We start from the raw sequence: 14,204 nt of genomic DNA on the forward strand, positions 1-14,204 counted from the left end.
TGGAGGACCTCAGAGAGTGTCAATTTTACATCTTTTTGAAACTCTAGATTCACTTAAAAACAACCCAAAACCAGGAGAACTCATATAAATGTGTGAACTGCAAAGCACCAGTCTATCTGTCTACACTGTAATGATGGGAGCAGGTCGATACAGCCTTAATTGTGTTGCCGAGGTCCCTGGGCTCCGGGAACACAGTTTCACAAATGGAAATCTAAAAATGTTACATCTGGTCTTTTCCCCCCAATATCTCACCTTACTTCTTTGAAAAGACTGCATCTAATTTTAAGACCTAAGTAACTTGGACAGGAACTAAAATGCATTTTACAGTACGGTAGTGAAAATATAATGAACTTAGCTCAGTCCCAATGCCCCTAAGGCTTGCTGCATGCATTATGTCAAACTCATAAAGTATCGTATTTATGACATAATTACAACAGTCAGCTCCCAGCACCTGAGTGAGAGGTACCACCAGTACTTGAGATGAACACAATTCAATATGAAGGCGAAGACATAAAAATTCAATGACATTTGCTTTATAAATCACATTTTAGATGTGTATATTTAAAATGAGAGTTTTACTTTCTTATTAGACAATTTTTAATAATATTACCATGAATCATAAATTATTATTGATTCCCTATTTATACATCTAGAAGAAAAAGTTCCCTTTTTTTCTGTTATAGAAAGTATCATCAAGTAATAACTTACAACTTACAATTGAATAAACTTTATCAATATAGTCTAGTTTTTTTTGTTATTATTATTTTATAAACTCAAGTATATTAACCAATTTGTTTCACTTTTTTCATGTTCGCTGCCTCTTGATTCAGGGTACATAGATGTTATTTCCAGGAGGTAAATTTAAAAATGCAACAAAGAAACATAATTAGAAGAACTGAGGAATAATGGCTCGTGGGTATAACAAGCAACTTCACGTAGCCATACATTTCTTTACATGAGGCTTCAATTCAGTTTAAATCCTTTCAGAAGAGCTCTTGAATGATATGGGAAATATTTCAATAACTCAACATTAGTACTACGCCATTTCCTCTCTTTTAAAAAAATATTTATTTTTTCATCATTTGTTTTATTTATTTTTTATTAAATCTATTGGGGTGACATTGGTTAATAAAATTATATAGGTTTCAAATGTATAAATCAATAATACATCATCTGTATGTTGCATTCTGTGTTCACCACCCGAAGTCAAGTCTCCTTCCATCACCATATATTTGACTCCTTTCACCCTTTTGTACCTGCTCCCACCTCCTTTCCCCATGATAACCACTAAACTATTGTCTGTGTCTATGAGTTTTCGTTTGTCTTGTTTGTTTGTTGCTCTCAGTTTTATATCCCACACATAAGTGAAATTATATGGTTCTCAACTTTTTCTATCTTACTTATTTCTCTTAATGCGATAATCTCGAGATTCACCAATTTTGTGTCAAGTGGCAGTATTTCATCTTTTCTTATTCATTCTCTCTTTTGATGTAAATAATAAAGTTGAAAAAGTTTAACATTTAAATAAAGTAATGAATTCTCAGCTTTCTTAAGAAATAAATGTTATGCTAGTTCAGAAGATAGTGAAAATTAGAGCAGTTTAAACCAGTTAATAAGTTACTACTTAGATGTAGTAACTAGATACAAATTCAAATTTACAGGACTACAATAATCAATTTTATACTGGCAAGTATACCACTAAATGAGTAACAATTAGGCAATAATGCGATCCAGCAACACTACTGATTACTTACTATTTGCTAGGTCCAAGGAATACGCTAGGAATCAATCAATAGATGGGACCCAATTAAGAAAGAAACAGAAGGAGACCTGAGTGGTCAATGTGAAAAATAGAATGATATAATATATTTAGTCTCAGGTATCCTGAGTGCCTAGTAAATATTTTAAATTTGAAATCTATACTAAGATAGCCCCTTTTGCAGTCCTCTAATCTAGTAGCTAAAATAAGACACGTTGTTAAAAACAACAACAACAAACAACAACAACAACAACAACAAAAACAGGTCAAACAGCATATGCACAACGAGTATCATTCTAGTAAGACCTGAAACAGTTCATCATCAGAGACAAAGCATGAAATGAAAAGTTGGCCCACTGTAGATATAATAAGCTTCAGGATTCTGATAAAGCCACAGACCTAATATTTCATTTAAACTCTTGAGGGAATGTAATTTCAAAATGTTTTATGATTGTGCTTAAACAAGTAGCCATATTAGTGGGAAAATTCCTTTCTCTCATACAATCACGTCTTTTCTTCCAAGTGGATTATAACTAATTTTTAGAGTAGTTTCTAAAACTCCCTCAACAAAGTTATCAAAGCAGATGAATTACATGTCCTTGATGGTTGTTATTAACAGATTGTCCAGTGATAGGATTACATTCTCCTTTTTTTGCCTGACATGAAAAACATTCTTGTGAGCTGGATTAAAAATCCAGATAAAATAATAATACTAATAGTATCTTCTGCATCACATTACTTTCTATGTTGTTGTATTTGTTATCTAGCCCCAGTGACAGCAACCACAGACGAAATGCACTTTAAATGAATAACATGTGTAGGCTGTTTATCCCATGCAAAGTGGACCAGAAGCAATGGAGTTTATTGCTATGACTTTAATAGAGAATTCTTTACATAATGTTACATAAAGTGGCAGAGCTAGAATATACAGTATTTGGAAGAGGGATACATGAAAAAATAAACTCTCCTGATGTTATATATTAGATTCCACAGTGGTCTCAGGGCATGTCTGATGATCTTAATTCATTTAGCATGCTGGAATGATCCTTCTCTTAGGCTTATATCTTCTCAATATACATAAGTCTGTGCTACTGGCTCAGACATTAAAAGGAGCCTTGTAAAATTCTTCTTACAAAAATAAATAACCTGAGTATCCAGATATATAAGGGTATAATTCTCAAGATCCGGCATGTTTAAGATTCACATTCTTTGGGCTTTCAATCTGAAGTGGAGAAGAAAAAACTCTTTTATGGTTGAGATTTCTAAATATATAACCAATGAACAGCGCATAATGTCTTTATTTTGAATGCTGACCACGTCCTTTAGAATTAGTGGAAGGCAGTAATATCACTCGAAACATCAGCCATCCAAATTAAACATAATTTCCAGATATTTGAAATGGTGCAGACATGAGGCCATGGTTCATATTTTCAGGCTATATGTTTTTTGCTGCTTTCTCCAGTTCTTATTGGAGGGTGGTATTTCCATGACATCAGAAAAAGCATCAGAAAACACAAAATGCCATTTCAACTAAGTTGGATTTTGTCCTGGCAAAGCAAAACGGGTTCACTTACAACTTTTCATTTTCTTGAGTGGATCAAACTAATGCTGCTAATAAACTGTCTAGACCATAATCTGAATTCAAAACAAACAAAACAAACAAACAACAACAACAACAAAAACAGATCCAGATTCCTTTCTCAGGGTTTAAACTTTCGTTTCTATGATTATAGTTTATAAAGCCGGGCTTGTACTCTGTAGATAAATAAACCATTTGGGAAGTTTCTGTTAGCGTGGCAGACAAAAGGAAAAGCAATCATGAGAATGTATTTGTTTGATATTTAAATCTTGATCTGGACCCAGACAAAACTAAAAAACTAACTCGATCTGCTGTCTATTCATCATTTAGTCTTCTCTTACCATGTCCCTTAAGGTAAAACGCCTTCTCTCATTTGCGTCTTCCCTCTTCATTCTTTCTCAAAATTGTACTCAAGTAATACAAACTTGATCAAGTCATCTGAGGACGGGGAACTAATGCTCAGCTCCTGACTCCTGCAATTATGCTGTGGGAACCATAATAATTTATAAAATTAACCACATCAATGTAGTGCATTAGAAACCAATTAGAGAAAAATGTATTCTATCTGGATACATTGTGTCTCTCATGGCATTTCAGTTAGGAATTTAAAAAAAGAAAAGAAATTCTGATTAATTAAAAGTTGATATAACTCACACAACATGAGACGATTGCTCATATAATTAAAAACAAGACCACTATATTTTCAGAGCTACAGATTTGAAATACTGGTGACTCCATCAAAATGTGGATTCAGTCTGGCAGTTTCTCTTTAGGATAAAAGTGGTCAGCCTGATATGTTTGTAAAGGTCATTCTGTGTGTTTTTATATCTGTCATACATATGTAGAACATGTTCTCAGGTTTACACTTGCCCTTTAACTCCCAGTACAGGAAATCTGCTGCTAGGAGAGACTTGTAAAATGTTTACGACATTTAAATCATGCACAGGATTTCTTGCTCAGGAAGAGTGAGCTATAAAATTTGCATATGGCGTCCAACATTTTAACCCAAAGTCCCGTATTTGGCCTTTCACCACCTTAGTTATATTGCTTCATCCTCTAGCCATTTAATTATTTTCGCAGCTTTTTTTTGTTGTTGTTACCGAGTGTCACATTGGTTAGGTTATCTTTTCTTCCTGTTACAAAGTAAATTATAAATTATATCAGATTCTAGCTCATTCAAGTCAATCTGTCGTTATGATGTGTTAGAGGACTTTTTCCTGTGCAATATGAAACAAAAATTTTTAATGTGTGTTGCTTAAACTGAAAACTTAACTTCTAGAAGAAACCCTGAAATATCAAGTGAACAAGGTCACATGGGGTTCATGTGGATAGCACATCACACATATAATTCCTGGAGATTCACATTTGGTACCTCATTGTCACTAGTATTCATATAACACATTTATATTATTTATAACCAAACATCTATTGATGTCAACAAATAGATGGCAACACACACAGAGGAAATATATTCCTCTTAAAAATACTTTTAAAATGCTTTTAAGTTTTAGTAAGTATATTAGTTTTTCTGGAGAAAATTCAGTGAAATAAATACAACACCCTTAGAAACAAGGAACTCTGGGAAAGAGTTTAAATTCACTTTGAAGCATAAATATGATAATGAAAAAAAAAGAAACATCAAAGTTTATAGGAGCAGGGATGTGGAATAGAGCAGATGAAGGTGATCGGCTCTGCTTTCTGTGAGAATTCTTCAAAATTGATTACTTTCAATTGTAGTTATGACTACAATATGGAAAAAAGTCAGGAAAACAGAGAGGTGAAGAGTCAGTGGTTGACTGAGAACCACCTAGATGAGTGCCTTCTTGTGTGCCTTCCTGACCCACGAATGAGTCCATCTCCCCCTCTCCATGTCATCTGGACTGGCTGGGCTCTATGCTCCTGATGGCAAACTCTAGGTAATGAGATAGGGCAGATCTTTAGCATTAGAAAATTGAGCATTTTTTTTTAAAATCATTTCATCTGGAATAAAGTTGAAATCACTTATTGCCCTCCTACATTTCATTTGATTATTTTTAAACAGTAAAGATAAGCAACTAGATTTTGAATATGGATCTGCTAGTGGTCAGGATAATGGTAGACTCTCTAGAAAAATTTTTTAAGAAGGATGAAGTGAGCATAGGAAGATTTACCCTCAAAGATAACACTATCCAATAATGATAAACAGATTTAAACATGCAATACAACCATGGCAGAGAAATTGTAAGCAAGTGCACAATGAATTTCCAAAGTGTATGAAATAATACTATGAGTTGAGGAGCAGATCCCCCAGGTATAAAGTTTTAAGTAGGTAGAAATGTTGGTGTAGCTCAGCCTCTAGAAGCCGTTGCCAGTATCTGTCCTTACAAGACCTTTCTGTGTCTCAGTTGTTTCATCTGTATTATATGAAAAATAATAGTAGATATCTCATAAATACATAGACATTTCAATAGCGCTTGGTACATAATAAATACTCAAAAGCACTGTTTGTTATTCTGCTATTGTGATTCTGATTTTAGGAAAATTTCCAAACAAAGATCATATTAGGTATTGAGGCAGAAACAAAGTTCAAGATACTTTAGAAACCAGTAAAGGTTTTACTGGGATTGAGATGTTGGTAAGAAAGTATAGAGCTGTCACTTTCAGCTGTAGGTCTGGGCAATCAGATACACTTGGAAGAGTTGGTCAAATCCTTATACCCCTCTCTTTGATTCTCTCCCACCCAATACATATTTGAATAAAACCCACTGCACATTGACTTAATCATAGCTGTTTTATTGTTACTGATGGGAATATGGGAGGATGAATGTGTTCTTTGCATGTGCTGGGGAAGTGTAAAGAGTTGATCAATTTTCACATGTTCAGAAAATACTTAGTGAGCACCAAGGGTAGGCCTGGCATTGTGCACTACCATTGGCATAAAGGAAAGATCACATTCATAAAGGTAGACAATTATTTATTTGAGAGACACAATTATATAAATAGTAAAGGGGTACATGTTTCAAATTAACAACTTACTCCAAGTTTGCATAGAGTTCGGCATATAGCAAACATCCAGAGAAAAATAATGCTGGCTTCTCCATAGACTAAGCAACGCCCATTTGAATTTCAAGCACTTGTGAAGATCAAGTTGAGTAAGCCTTCCTAAATTTACTAAAATAGCCCAGTAACATTGGAAGGCTTGATCTGTAAGTTCTCAACTAGTTTTGAGAAGTCCTATTTGTATTCAGGTCTCTAAGTTTATGTGAGTACTAAAGGGAATATATTTGGGGAGATGTAGAATTGATTACCATGCTTTGCACACTGGGCTTTGCAAGAATAAAAAGCAAAAGAAATATGTCCCCAGTTCCCTTAGAGTTTGTGCACATACTGTCAAGGAATGCAACATAGAGTGACAGTCACCTTGGATGCCCAATACCATGAAAGTGTACATTTGCACTATGGATAGACTTCAGGTCATACTCGAACTCAGAGACTGGCTTGTTCAAAATTAGCTGCATATATGATCTCCTGGAAGGTAAGTCTCAGAATGCCTCCAGACCAGGGTTTTTCAACCTCAACACTATTGACACTCTGCTGTGGGGGCTGCCCTTTGCATTGTAGAATGTTTGACAACATCTCTGGCCTCTTCTCACTAGATATTATAGCGTTCACTCAGTTGTGACAACAAAAATAATGTCTTTAGACATCACTGAATGTCCCTGGGAAACCATAGCCCTTTCTCTCTAAGAACCACTTCTCTAGATGAATGAGCTACAAACATCTCTAAACATCTATATTTCAATGACTCAATGACAGTGCCGAGCCAAAACCAGTTGTTTCAGGAGGCTATATAGAGGAGAATCGGACTCTGACAAGATCATTAATTGTGTGCATCAAGTGTGTTCAAGGTGGCAAAAAAAAAAAGGATGTATGTTTAGAGACAGTTTAGGGTTGAGAGTAGACAATTGGACTCGCTAGGAAAGATGTGGCGGCGAGCCTGTTGGTATGCATGCACCAACTTCTGGTCCAGCAATCCCCAACTTCATCTTCTACCTAACACTTGAGCTAATGCTTCTGACTCATGTTACTCCTATTTACTTAATGCTCTGTGGTGTGGTGGGTACTTGCCAGCAGGCTGTAACAATACAAGGTGAGTCATTTGGCTTTCCTCTGTGTAGAGTATAGACTGGATGGACAAACTGAGAGTTTGAGAACCAGAATCTGGTAGTGTGGAGCAGACTAGTAGCTAAGTCAATTCAATGGCAAAGTTTTCAGGTGAAAATTCTATGACTTGCTTTGCTATGGGCCCTGCAAAAATCAGTTTTTTATACCTTCGGTGATGTCTGTATGAGTGTGAAGGTGTTACTCACTGTTATATTACCTTTAATTTTTTACAAACTGTCAGTATTGATGTTAAAAAGACAAGTATGACATATTCACCAAAGCACTTATTCAGTGGTGACGGAAAAGTATATGGATAGCATTAATTTTTGTATGTGTTCTGCCTTAGTAAATTGAGTTTGAAATAAGTGCTAAATTATGTGAGTACACTGCAGCGAAATGTTATTGCAAAGAATTGCTTTTATTTCACCTGAAATACTCTGCCAGCCTGACTTCACAAATTAAATTAGTCATGCATTGAGAGGTAGATGCTGTGTTTTATGGGACTGCCAATATCAAAAGCTAGTGGCTGATGGTACATCTGTGACCACGTTGCTTGATATGCCAAATACCCCACTGTCTTCTCCATTCTGGCTTCTCTGAATCGTTCCATCAGCTGGAAGTTAAAAATCTCCTCTTCTGTGAGCGTATGAGTGGTGATGTATTTTTTTGGGGTGGAGGCTCAAATTAGAAATGTTCGCTAAGGCCCGGAAAAGGATGAGTTCAAGGAGGGTCTTTGTACATCCCAGGTGGGTTTGGTTTCCTCTTCTCAGGCAAAACATGCTGCTACTGCAGACAGATTTATCAGAATTGCTGTTCAACATCCAGCAGTGACTCGCCAGCTGGGACAACACAGATAGTCCTTTGGAAAAATAGATGTAGTCAGACAATCGCTAGTGTTTCATATTGGAAAAACAATCAAAAAACTATAGTGCGAAAGAAGTCAAAACTTTACATGCCAAAAAGAAAATAAATTTAAATACAAAATCTAAAGGTGAATCCAAGGTGTTTGTAGGCTTATAGATTATAAGCTACTTGTCTTCTCTTATTTAAAAAAAAATGAATTAATTAGGACAGATATGCATACCTGTATGATTTGGGATTTTTAGTAAAATGAACATTAAAATAGAACTGTAATGAGAACTGTGCAAATTGCTCCATTAATTAAGAATTATTAGAAGAGTTAAGAAAATATCCTGCTATAATGCTTCTACAATTTGTCCGTTTGAGCTGACAATAAATGTATTAAACGAGAGGCTCAATATGACAGTAATGTTATAAAATGCCTTATATTTTAATGATACAGCTGAATACTGCTTTGATTGGTGAGGAGCTAGGGATAAAAGGAACCACACCTACCATTTATGATAAGCCATTTCTTAGTATTTCTATATAGAATGCCATCAAAGGAAAGAAAATGTCTTTAAGCACTAAACACCTGTAGTATGGGTCAGAGGTCCCTAAAGTGGATTGCATACACCCCAAAAGGACATGTTCAAACTGATCACAGAGTTTGAGGAGTTAAGTGTTAGAATTTCTATTTTTGTTACTTGATCATATTCTTTTTATATTCTTAATTTATATTTTTGCATACATTATAGTGTGCTTAATATATTAAGATACTAATATTCTTATAATATTTAATAATAAAAGTATATCTATATATCAGGGGTGTTTTCCTGAGGAGGATAGTGATTAAAAATACTTGGAACCACTGAAATGGTTTTCCCTTTGCTATTTGGTACTCACTCAGTCACCTTTATTTACATGTAACTGAAGCGATCTATAACACAACAGCTACTTTCCATAGCCCTCAGTAATGGAAACTTGTGGACAGCTAAGTTTTGTACTGTTCGGCTAACTGTTTAGGTATGGAAATGTATTTTATTATGTTGATGCAAATCTCTTTCACCTATGTATTATGCCTTAACCTTATATGTATGGTTATGGTTTTCTAGTGAGAATGACTTGCTCATAACAGTCATAACTATTTATTGTAGTTCTTATTTTTCTCATTACAAATCTAGTAAATATTAACTGGTCCAGCTAGATAGGATCCTTGGGATCACAGATGGACATACTCAGGTGATATGCATGGATGAGTCTTTCCTTGGAGCACATATACCTGTATATCACCAGTCTTCTTTCCCATGAGTTCATCCTACCAGATGTATGGTATCTGATGGATAGTCTATCCTAGCAGCTGTACAAAGATCCTACCCAGCATATCACCAACTTAATGGGCCATGGCAGTTTTAGTGCTTTTATATCAAACAGAGTTGAATAATCTCCCTTCTCTCGTTATTAACTACCACAATTTATATTCATAAGAGTAGACTGACTTGAATGTATATGGCACCATTTGATCTATCTAGAGTGCTATTACAAACTGAATAATGTTCCCCAGAAATTCATATGTTGAAGTCCTAACCCCCATTAGCTCAAAATATGACAGTGTTTGGAGATAGGGTAATTAGGGTTATAGGAGGTCATTGAGGTAGGCTCTCATCCAATATGACGAGTGTCCTTGTAAGAAGAGGATGCAGACATGCATAGGGAAAAGACCATGTGTAGACAAAGAGAGAAGGCAGCAATGTGCAACTCAAGGAGAGAGTCCTCAGAGTGAAGTAGACCCTGTTGACACCTTGATCTTAGGCTTCTAGTGCCCAGAACTGTGAGAGAATAAATTTCTGTTGTTAAGCTATCCAGTTTGTAGTATTTTTCTGGCAGCCCTACTGGCTATTATAAGTAACTTTATTGAGAAGGGTTTGAACCAATTACTTCAGATAATATAAATAGTTTTGGTATAAAAAGGAATATGAAAATTAGTTATAAGTCTTTGCCCAGAAATAGCTATTAACACTTTAATGAATATTCTTCTGGTCATTTAATATTACATTTTAGTATTTTTCCTATTATTAAATACTCAGTAAAAAACATTATTAAGGTTGTAAATAATCCATCCATAAATGTATTTAAACAAAATCCTAGCATCGAATATTCAGGCCAAACCTTTATTTATTTATTATGTTATTATTATAAATTTAGCTACAAAAAAAAGTTTATCATATACATTCTCATATAAGTTCCTCATGTTCTTAGAATAGTGTCAAAAGCATATAGTTACTGAGAAAAGTAATATGAAGTTTTTTAAGTTGACAATTTTACTATTGCTTTATAAAAGATTTATACCGATTATTTCTCATAGCAGCAGCTTGAGATAGTATCTGCTAAATCCACAGAAATATTCAATTTAATGTTTCCTTAAAATGCATTTTTAAAGAGTGAAAATGAAAATCTCACTTATTTTTTAGTAAAATGAAACAATTTTACTTTTTTCATTATTAAAATGTTTTTCTCTGTTGGTCATTATTTTATGTCTTTCGTCAATTTTCCAATTAGACTTTTAACATTTTCCACATAAATATTTCTATAACTTGGATATTATTCTAGTTTTGTCTTTTTTTCTAATATTTTCTATTCCAAATTGTTTCAGTGACTAGAACTTTTATAATAATTTTGAAAAATAATGTGAAAACCAGTCACATTTGTTTTATTTATTATTATTTTATGTAGGTCTCTATTACAGTCTTATAAATTTCCATTGATCAATCATTAGTGGATTACAATATAAATTTAGTAGTTTGTGACTAATGTTAATTTTTTAGATAATTGTAGATTCAAACACAGTTGTAAAAAATTGTTCAGAGATCTCTAGTACTCTTCACCACATTTCTCCCAATGGTAATATCTTGTCTAACTATATAGTGCAATATCACGACCATGAAGTTGATATTGCTACTGATACAATCCACCAACTTATATGACTAGTTTAAAAAAAAACTTATAGAACTGAACAGAGACTAACCCAATTCATTGCCTGTAGCAATTAATCCTGTTTCTGAAACTTGATTCAGTTGTATGTGGATGTTATAGCTGTGATTAAGTTATATCTGTGAATAAGTTATTATGCTACATTTCTCCATTAAAAATGATACTTATTAAATAGAAATATTTTGTGTCATATGGAAGAATTACAAAGAAATAAGGGCCTAGTTCCAATTTAACAGATTTATAAATATTTACATATGGTTAAGTGATTAGGTATGTTATATAATTCAACACTTTATAAACTGTCATCAAAAAATCATTGATTACTAAATCATTGCCAACCACAAGCATGTTGTTGGTAGCCTGCTATAGAAATCTGGTCTACTCAATGTTTTTATTAGTGAATTTAGTGAAGATTTAAAAAAATAATACCATATTTCATCTAAATTATAATAGTAGGTACCAAACTAATTGATGTAATTCATTCAGCAAAATGTAAAAGTAAAATGTTAGTTTTAAATTTAGTTTATAAATTAACTAAATATAATCACATGATTTTGAAAGTAATGGGACTAAAACCAGTTCAATTCCCTAAAAAAAAAAAAAAGAAAAGAAAACAAAAATATATATATATATATATATATTGGGAAAGAGACTCATAGGTTTTGCTTAACTACAAGTTCCATGTTAGTCTGATCTCCAGAGAAGAGATGTGATCAGAGTTGTCTAAGGTCTAGAACTCAAAATATCTAGTAACAGTTTTAGGAAGCTTATTTGCTTTATCAAAATAAGGCCGTTAAATAGAAAGTAAGATTTTTATATTCAAAAGTGGTAATTGTGGATATGAACAAATTCCAGAAAGAAAATCTGGGAACAAAAGATGGGAATTACTGGGAACTAAATGAGAGAGTTCTATGCTTGCAGGTTGTAGAGACAGATCCTGGTTGACTTAAGCAAACAAGATGAATTGGAAAGATATTAGCAGCCACAAAAACCAAAGGAAGGCTAGAGACTGACTTAGTAAAAGGCTGGACACAGGGAAATCTGAGGGCCAGCAGCTGAAAACTGCAGCAACTATCTGATTAGCACATCAGCACTCCATCCACTCATTCTAAAACCTCCAATCCTGTGTCTTATTATTTCATCTTTGTTCATCTTTCACAAGATTTAAAGTCCTGGGACACAGAGTCCGATAGTCACGTCATGTGCCTGTCCCTTGGGTTGACAGATGAAGCATCTGGTGAAGAACAGCTACTGCAGCCTCTGAAGTGGGAGCGAAGAGCATTTAGTCCAAGGCTGCACCAAGACCACAGACAACAATGAAAGAGAAAAATTATTCTCTAGTAGGAAAAGGTAATGAACATCAGGTGGTCAGAGAAACAGTAAATATCCATGTCAGAAAACAGATGTTTCCTACATTTAGAATTGTCCCAAATTAGAAGGACCTGTTAAAATTGTACTCAATGAGTCATTCAGTCTTCTGTCAAAGACATCGAGTTTCATTGAACACAAAGCGTGTTACATGTATTTGTTCATGATAAGCCTAGTAAAGTATATGTGATGGCTGAGTTGGGGTGAGAGAGGAATCAATGACTGAATGGCCTCTGGGATTAGTTCCAAGTCAAGCTTTTATGAGAGATAGAGGGCAGCAATTAAATATCCAATTTGCATAATAGTTATTCCATTTTCTCTTGATAACATATTGGAACATAATTTGTCATTCGAGGCCCAGAATATGTTTTCAGAATTGCGCTTTTGAGGAGTTCAAGCCATTGCATAAAGAGAAAGTAAAGAACTAGAATAATCACTTTGGAAACCACTTAAAGAATTTCTTAGTGCTTATGAGTATCTAAACCTATGATTCCAAACACCTATGATTACAACCACATTAATATCTTCAATTCTAGGGGTTATAAAAAAAAAAAAAAACCTCAATTTATAAAAATAAAAATTTGCTTAAATAGCTACTAATCCGAACGAGGGTGAGGTGCTGCAACTTTAAGGATATTACTTAAAATATTCCTAAATTGGGAGAAATCAATGTATTTATAATATAGGTTTCCTGAATGTGTTTATTGCTTTCTATTGTCAATGGTACTTAAATGCCAAATTCAAGGAAGATGAGACCTCATCATTCTATTTTATGAGCCGGATGCTTACAGATTTTGAGGTGTGTCTTTTTGCATAACTGAATCAAGGACAACGTGGTATCTAGAGTAGATTATATTATGCCTAAATTTTCTATGACCATTCTTTGGTCAAAGAAATTATATTAACAGAGATATATCATACACAAATGTGTATGTGTATTCTTTCAAACAGATTTAAGTCTAAAATATGATTTATTCTTTGTTTCTGAGTTAATATGGCAACTGGTTAGAATTTTCTTTTTCATTTTTTGAAAATACTAAAGCCAATAATTTCATTTTAGGTAATGCATCATAAACACTTTGTAATCAATTTAAAAAGATTTGCCTGAAGGCATCATAATGGATACTATTTAAAACAGCAGATGGCAAAGTAACCTATGGGGACATGTCTTGTGGGCATATTCTGTGAAAGGTGTTTCTATCTAAATGAATCCAACATGACATGCTGAACAATGAAAGCATGGCAGTTTCTGTGAAAACTTTTTTTTATATCTTATACCTCCTTTTTGTCCTCTTTATTGATAATTTTGTAGATTAAGTTGACAATATGTAACTCTTTAAATCAAGGGGAATGGTCAAGAATAATATGCATTTACAATAAAATTTAATTATGATGCAGAGAACTCAAGTCAGCAGTAATTTGCTTAAGACAATCCAGCAAGTTCAGAGCAAGAGATTTAAAAAAAAAATCAATTCTGAATATATAAATACATCTTATTTTGGTTAATTCCTATGTACAAAGCTC

This window comes from Rousettus aegyptiacus, unplaced genomic scaffold (genome assembly GCF_014176215.1).
Source record: "Rousettus aegyptiacus isolate mRouAeg1 unplaced genomic scaffold, mRouAeg1.p scaffold_m13_p_3, whole genome shotgun sequence".
Lineage (NCBI taxonomy): Eukaryota > Metazoa > Chordata > Mammalia > Chiroptera > Pteropodidae > Rousettus > Rousettus aegyptiacus.